The sequence below is a fragment of the Puma concolor genome, chromosome A3 (genome assembly GCF_028749965.1).
Source record: "Puma concolor isolate L17-30 chromosome A3, mPumCon1.1.hap2, whole genome shotgun sequence".
Lineage (NCBI taxonomy): Eukaryota > Metazoa > Chordata > Mammalia > Carnivora > Felidae > Puma > Puma concolor.
Window position 1 is genome coordinate 11,001,355 of NC_141669.1, and position 8,658 is coordinate 11,010,012.

General features: G+C 42.4%; 1 long non-coding RNA gene across 1 annotated transcript; it reads left to right on the top strand.

The window, feature by feature from the left end:
- Positions 1–429: 429 nt before the first annotated feature.
- Positions 430–7,050, top strand: LOC147582244 (uncharacterized). Its single transcript, XR_015248880.1, has 2 exons — positions 430–589; positions 5,821–7,050. It is a non-coding gene; the product is annotated as an uncharacterized LOC147582244 (long non-coding RNA).
- The last annotated feature ends 1,608 nt before the right edge of the window (positions 7,051–8,658 follow it).

The window sequence follows — 8,658 nt, forward strand, 5'->3', positions numbered from 1 at the left end:
GGAACCTCGGAAGTTAAGTACATTCGCTGTGGAAGGGTATAGCACATCTTGTTCTCTCAAGGAATTGAGGTAGTCTATATCCCACTTTACTGAATACATCTGAAAAAAGAGAGGAACCATAAAAGATCTAAAATGATTTTCATTCTCCAATCAGGGTGCGCCAGTCTATGGGAATAAAGTCATGGAAAATACCCTCCATTTTCCCTTAATGTGCAAATATTCGTGGAAGAGAAATACAGCAAAGAGAAAAGGCTATTACAGAAAGAACCATAATAGACGTGAGGAGAGCACACAGGGAGGATAAACAATGCTGCCCAAAGATTTGCAAAGATGTGTTCTTGCAGGAAGACTGAAGGTTCGCCAGGTATTGGCACATAAGAGGAGGAAAGTGGTGGGTGGTGCCTGTTGGGTGGTGGGGGGCTGGGGGGAGACAGGGAATGGCAAGGAGAGAGGTTAGGTCCTTAGGGAGCAAAATCTATGATGTTTGCGGAAGGCAATAAGGAGTTCAATGGGGATGAGCAAAGATACAGACAAGAAGAAAAAAGAGATTGGACGAGTGCTGGAATATAAAGACTACTGCAGAATAAAAGTAAGTTTTCTCTGGCAATGGAAAGTCATTGATGGGTTTTAAGCACAGGACTGAGGATTGGATAAAGTTTTGACAATTTCTCTGGCAGCAATGTGGAAAATGTTTTAGAGGGAACAAACCTAGGAGTGGGGTAGGAGGCTTGTTAAAATACTGTTGTCACTACCTAAAGAGCAGAGAATACACGTCTGGGATATAGGGTCAGGGTCTGAAGAGGCAGTGCCATAAGCCTGGCTCTCTGCAAACTATGTACAGAGTGAACTAATCTGGAATCAATTTGTTAAAAGGACAAAAAAAAAAAAAAGAACCAAAAATAAAGATATCTTAAGAAAAATAATTTTCTCACCCCCTACTCCTATCTAAGGAAGCAACAACACCGTCGTGAAAAGAAGCTAGAATTTAAAAATATATATATATATTTTGGGGCGCCTGAGTGGCTCAGTTGGCTAAGTGACTGGCTCTTGATTTTGCCTCAGGTTATGATCTCATGGTTGGTGAGTTCAAGTCCCACGTCGGGCTCTGTGCTGACCGCTCAGAGCCTGGAGCCTGCTTTGGATTCTGTGTCTCCCTCTCTCTCTGTCCCTCCCACATGCTCGCTCTCTCTCTCTCTCAAAATAAATAAATAAAACTCAAAACAAAATCTTGATAGCATCCAGACCATTTTTCCCATAGAGGGGAAAGATTGTTTTAAATATTAACTGATATATTTTCCTGCGTTGTAATTTTTCCTTACCTGCCACCATTCTACCATTAAACTGTTTGAGGGTACGACTAACAACCATAAAAAAGGGAGGTCGCAAAAGACTCCAGCGAGAACCACCTTTTAAACCCTTGATCTCCTAACCCGGTCTTGGCACAGAGGCAGTAACTAACTCAGTAACTCACTCACTGTTGCTCAGCCTGTAGGAAAACGTTGTATTCCTTTCCAGATGTATTTCTGGCTCTGATGACAACTCAAGCAGATCTATGACTTTATGGCCACTCTTGGTTTTAAGAGCAGGTCCTGTTTTCAAGACTAGTGCTCCCTTTTTGATACTACAGATGTCCTTTTGAGCACACAGCAAAAGGTACTTTGTCTCATCCAAAGAAAGCTTTATACTCAGGCCATCCCTAACCCAGCCTGGAGACCTAGGCACCTTGGACACCTCCCTCTTCCCATTGAGGCTCTTACTGAAAGAAGAGTAGGAATATACAGGAAAGGGGCAAACATTCTTCTCATTTATTAGGTTTGGTTCTAGTGGCCCTCTGTAGTTATGCTGACTAGTGATGTCCTCCATGCGACAGGTGTCATGTGCTGATTCTTCCAAGGGGTCCAGAATCCATTGTGTGAATTTCATCCCTGCACAAATTCCTGACATTGACAACTGGACCATAAGCCAATCACTCCCTTTTCAATTTCTGTCTCTGGGAACACTCCCACAGATGTTGGCTTCCCCTTGCCCCTGAAAGATAGCCTATTGGATAGCTAAGAGATGGTTCAAGTTTAGCTACTTTCTGCACCATCCATTTGGGCCATTCTCAAACACCCTGCTGCACTAAACACTAGGAGTGCAAGCAGTCTGCCACTGGATGCCCTGTTTCCCCACCCTGCTGTCACAGGGGCTCCAGTGATCTGTTGCTTCTGGGCTAGAAGCAGGCACGCATTTCTATGTTTACCAGGACGCTCGTATTAAGCTCCCTTAAGAGTAACCTGTGAGTGCTACACTCTGATGGGCTTCGTTGTAGTGACCTGTGACTTTTGCAACTCAGCAATATCCACCTGGGGAGGGTGGTCCCAGTCCCTTTCTTTCTGACCTCAAAGAACTCTCTGGATGATTCTCTTGGAGAACCCCTTCCCTCTCCCAACCCAAGGAAAAGGTAAAAGCTTCACACATGACTGCTACTGTAAAGTTTTCTTGTCCTGTAACCAATTCCCTTGGAATCGCCAGTCTCCTGTTTGCATACGTTGTTTGGGGAGGGGAGGGTGGGGGATCAGGAGCCTGGTTTGGCAACCTTTTCACTAGCACTGGAAGTACTAACTGGCAGCAACTTGGTGCTCTATTTAGAATGTCGCAGTACTTACTGTTCCAGGTTTGGGGCTTCAGCCAAAATTCCAGGACAATAGGAAAAGCCTCATTCAATATCCTATTTTAACAACTTTGAAAACTGAAGAGGACTTTTGTCATTGTCATTGTTGTTGATTTTAGCTCTTCAAGAACTATAGTGCTCGGAATGTAGAGTTCAGCTTCAACTATGGAGAAAGGAAGAGGCAAGGCTGACCTAAGAGCTGTGTAGCAACTAGACAAGGAAATAAGAAAGTAAAGTTGTGTACTGAACATGGGTAATGGAGAAAGCTTTGGGACGAGATAGAAACGTGTCTGCACGTGTGAAGGTTGGTTGGGAAACCACTTCTTGCTCTGCTTTTGGGGTCAAAACCTTGGGAGGGAAGGGTGGTTGACAACTTCAAATAACTTTGGAGGCTCTCAAAGCAGAGAGGGTTTATCTCTCTTGCTGTGGGGGAGAGCTCTTTGCTTTACAAAGAGCCAGAGGGTAGAACAGAAACAGCTACAAGGAGACCCAGAGAAGGCCCTGTGGAGAGTCCTACAGCCCTGTCATGGAAGCATCTAAGAGTATCTGAGAGTGCTAGCCAATAGGAAGAGCCCTCCAGGCTGGAACAAGGAGGAGACAGGGTGTGTTACATCTATAGGCACCTATAGGTGAGTCCGCAAGCAGATGCTACAGTCCCAGCAGGGACAGGGTGTGACCAAGACCTGGAAGAATGAGATAACCTCAGCGGCGGCCTGTAAGAACACATAATGGGTTGAGATTCTATGCTCACCCCACCCCACCCCAACCTGGAGCTAGCACAGACTTTTGCACCTCTATTCTTCCCCAGTGGAAGAGAAGGAAAGGGGAGGGACTGGGAGAAATGGAATTGATGTAGTAGCTACCTAAGTGAGACTGGATTTTATTTTTTATTCATTTTTTTAAAGTTTTATTTGAGAGAGAGAGAGATAGTGTGCGCTAGTGGGGGGTGGGGGGCAGAGAGAGAGAATCCCAAGCAGGCTCTACACTGTCAGTGTGCATCAGCTGGAGCTCAAATGGTGAGATCATGACCTGAGCTGAAACCAAGAGCCAGATACTCAGCCAACGGAGCCATCCAGGCACCCCTGAATTTTAAATAAAAATGACTGACTTACCTTAATTTGCAAGGCTGAGTTTTTTGCCTTAGAAAAAAAAAATAGGTGGCTCATGAGCTAAGTTGAACTCAGATATGGAGAAACATAAACGCGTCCTTTGTCCACTGCAGACTGTATGGCTAGGCAGTCCCACCTCATACCCGGTCTTAAAGATGGCAGATTGCAACTGGGTTGTGGTGAGGAGTGGGAACTGCCTTAGAATCTAAACAGAGTTTGCAACAAAGCCAGATCTCTATCCTGATCGTAATCATTGCCTTACACCAGAAGGGGTAATTTCTACAACCACAATGGGCTGATTAGGAGCATTTAAAGAAGAAAATATTTCGCTAACACATTTCCTTTGGATGTGATGAATCCTGTCCTGCCACAGCCAAGCTCTCAAACCAAGCCAAAATCCAAATCTCTAAATAATGTGTTCCTCTCCTTAATCCCCATCACTTGGACATGCATCCATGTTCATTAAAATTGGCGTCAGAATACCTGGAAGGTTTATAACCTTCATTGAAGCAATGGGGGAGATACTGATTAGGTACAGAGGCAGAGTATGTGCCTCTTATTTAGCAAGGGGGCTCTAAGAGTCAGCATGCTGGGGGGGTCAGATCTAGAGTCTGCAATTTACTCTATGTGCAAACTTGAGCAAATTGCTTAAATGTTGTGTGCCTCAGTTGCTCCTTGTGTAAAGTAAGGATGATTATATTAGTTCTCTCAAGGTCTCCTAAATCGAAAGCCAACATAACTACTTACAGGTGAATGTGTATAGGAGTGAGTTCTCCGTCAGGTCAGACATTCAAGTTCAGGCTGGACAGCCACATGGTGGGGATGTTGCGTTGGACTGAGTAACTGGTGAGATCCTTGCCAGCTCTGAATATCCTTTGAAAACGAAGGCTCAGTGCCAAAGAACAGCATCCACTTTGAGATAAACCCAACTGGCTCTCATTTGGAAAAGGAGGCCAAAGACACACAATCTATTTGAAACTAAGATAGAAATGGGCCAAGTCCCCTTTGCTGTTGACTCAGCAACGAGAGAGTGGTGTCAGGTGCATTGGATGTGGTCAGGAAGCCTGGGCTAGACCCCAGTTTGCTCTCAGCAGCCTGTCTTGGGGAAGCCAAGTAATAGACATGGACTACAGATTCTTCACTTGTAAAATGGGTGTAAAAACTGTTTTTTTCTCAAAAGGTACTCATGAGGATGAAATGAGCCAATGTGAAATTGCTTTGAAAATGGTAAATCACAGGATGAATATAGGTATTATCATTTTCAGAGCTCAAATTACACTATACATCATTAATTCTGAAAATAACATATGTAACCTCAGACTCAGGCTGTGACTAAGCCCTTATTTTAACAATCGTGATGGGTGTAGAAGTTAGAAAAACTACCATTTCAAAAGTTCTTGCATATTTTCTCTACCACTCAAGAGTAAAGACTCCAATTTACCTTCAAGGGAAGCTGTGACTTTCTGAACAAAGAAAAATAAAAACAAAAACAAAACGAAAGGCACAGCACCTGGGCCATATAGGTTTATGCAAAGATAAGCAATCTTACCTATTGTTTTTAGGAATAATTAGGTCATCCTCAACTTTAATGCTGAAGTCTTAGACCCAGTAAAGCTTTTCTCTATAAATTTTTACTCAGATATTTATGGACAGAAACTCTACACCAGGCAAATAAGAGTGGTGACAAGTCAGATACATTTCTCATGGTGTTCACAGGCTGTATCATAGGAGACAGAGAAAATAAGCAAAAATGACACGAATAACATATAAAGTGCCCTAAAGGCAATGAGGAAGTAAAAAAAAAGTGCTATTAAGAATCTGTAAGCTGAGGACCACTAAATGTGGAATTGGGGAAGTTGTCCTGAGAAAATAATATTTAAGCTGAGCCTTGAAAGATGAGCAGGAATTACCCAGGTGCAAGATGCCAGATGAGAGCAGAAATGTTTGTCCATTGTTTCTTTGAAGATAAGTGCTCTTTTCCTCTGGATGAATTTAGATGACTATGCCTATAAAGTAATTGCTATTCATGGTAAGTTTTGTGTATTCTTCTCTGGATAGACAACGTTACCAGAAGAAGCAAGCTAAAGTGAAAAGGGTTCAAGAAGGGCAAGGATATGCTGTCATATTTTATGTCTCATCCTGGAAGGAGGTGTTGTAAAAAGAACAAGACTGGGCTCAATATTGACTGGACATCCTAGACTTCACGTGTGGCTTTATGGGATGTAGCCCTGTTGGTATGATCGTCTTGCTGTCGCCACTTGGTATCCAAAGTCAAGGTCCCTCACTAAGTAAGGCTGGATTTTTACTTTATGTACGCGAATCATCTCACTGTACCATCCTGTGAAAAGGTTAATCCCGGGAAAGAAAATGAAGACTCACTTTTTGTACCTTTAACCAAAGTGTAGTCTGGGCTTAAACTTGAACCTGAAAACAAGCATGACCTAACATGATTATTATGAGGAATTGCCTGTGATGTGCTTTCCTTCTTTCTTCCCCCATCTTGGCTGTGCTCTCTTGGAACAGTGGAACTTTCTCCTCCATACTTGGGAAGGTGAAGAAGGGAATCCTGTTCTGGGACCTAGAGCAGTGGGGGAGGCCTTGTCATCCATAGAAGACAAGTATGTCTGGCAACAAGGTGATCCCACAGCAGTGAGAAATGTGGCGACAAAGCTGCACTTTATCCTGGAACTGTCACCCTATAAAACAGCTGCGGCTAAGAAACCTCCCACCCATTCTTTGGTGTTCTGGGAAACAGCCTGCCGCAAAGTAACATCCTTCTCCAAATGACCTAAGTAAGACTCGCAGACGCTCCCTTGTTTATATATGGTAAGACCAGACACAGAACCTCCACATTTCCATTCTTTGTCTCATACATGATTGCCTATGATGATTGCTCCCCCCTCCCCCAACCCCACAATCAGAACAAAGTGCTTATGAATCCAATTCTGATTAACTTTCTTTTCTCTCTAATCCCTGAATTCTGACCTGAGCCTGAGCCAGCATCCAGCCTCTCCTTGATTCCCATCCGCTCCCCAAGGACAGGCTGACCTCAGAGTATAACTTTCTGTGATGTGATCAGCCACCCTTTCATCCCTGTTCCACACACATGGTTATTTCTGGTCTTGTTTATTTTCCTCAAAAGAAAAAACTCTCTCTGCCTAAACCTTGATCATAAACCTTGCTGATCTATTATTACAATAAGTAGAACTCTCCGACCACATGATCAGAGAAATAATCCTTGAAATAATCCTTGAAACAATCCTTTCAAATAAAGTCTCTCTTTACTAAGTCCAGATTTGTTTTTTATTTGACAGTGGTGAGATGGAAGTAAGCCCCAAGTGGAAAAATATGTGGGACTCCATTCTGAACACACGTTCAGATGAGTTAGCATCCTGGAGAAGCGTCAGAAAGAACAAGAGTAAAATATAAAGAAGGACAATTAGGTCAGAAGTCTTCATGGGGTCATAATTTTGGTATTAAATATGAAATGTAATCTAATTTTGGGAACAGTTTTTGGAAACAGGATGGTTAGGTTACATATAAAATATTTTTTTAATGGGAAAAACACCCCAGGTGGCAGAATCCAGCCAGCTTACAGCAAGCAATTCTTTCCCAGGTATTGGAAATTGCTCTAGCATTAAAATCTAGCCTATTATGAAGAATATGCAGTTAAGGAATAAAGTCCTTATCTCCACAGGCAAAGACTCTGCCTTTGGCTAGGAGTAATTCCTCTCTCCCTACCTGCCAGGAAATGCAGTCCCTAACGTTTTTCTCAAAGGTGACCCCAAACACCTCTAAGAAAGTTAAAGACACAACAGTTCCTTCTATCATCGCCACATCTTTGTTCTGACCTTCTCTAGAGATTGAGGTTTCGTCAATCTTCAATAAAAGCAGAATTATTAACACCTTAACTCTTGTATTTACTTACCAGTTAAACATATAATCCTTTAAAGTAAGAAATGGTAGGAACAGGGAGCAAAGGCTAACCTTTAGAGTCAGACACACTGAGGTTCAAATGCAAGCTCTGTCACATATTCGCTCTGTGATCTTTCAGGGCAGGTTAATTGAGCTCAGCAAGGTCATCACTAAGTAGAAATGATAGCTCTCATGCTATTAGAGCATTATTATTAGGATTGGTAATCACTAAAAACATTAGGATTATTACGATCGGTAATCACTAAAAACATTATGAAAACATTCTTGGTCTTGAGTAGATGGGACTAAATCTTATTTTTCCCCCTCAATTCATGCTGAGCACATTTGAAGCCAGGTCTTCCATTTTCCCTCTCTCAAGTCCAACACAATGACTGGGTTTCATCACTCATTAAAGCCGATTATTTAACCAATTTTAAAATTATTGTGAACATAGAAAAACTAAGTTCAACACTAACTCAAAAAGATTTATAATGATTTTTCCTTTTTTTTTTTTTGTCTTCTTCTTTCTATTTTCTTTAGGAATTACATATTGGTTCCCATTCCTTTCCTTCCCATGAATCATCCAGGTTTGCCAAGCTTGGCAAGGCCAGGGCCAAAGAGGCAGCCAGGGCTACTGAGGCACACAAGACCCAGGCCAAGAAGGTGACTGAGACTAAAGGAGTGACCAGAACTTGTGGGGCTTGGGCAGAGGAGGCAGCCAAAGGGGTCAATATATTGATTATAAAATAGGGAAATGAGCAAATAAAAAAATAGGAACCATGTTTCTCATTGGGAAAGGGAGTTCAAATGACACAGCTAGAATAATTCCTGTGATTTGGGGATTTGAATTAGAGGTATGGATGAATTTATACCAACTAACAGAAGTAATGGACTTAAGTACAATTTGGAAATAAGGAATATGTTGCCAAGAGAACCCCCACATGCCAAAAAGACATTGGGTGCTGGAAAGGTCAATAACTT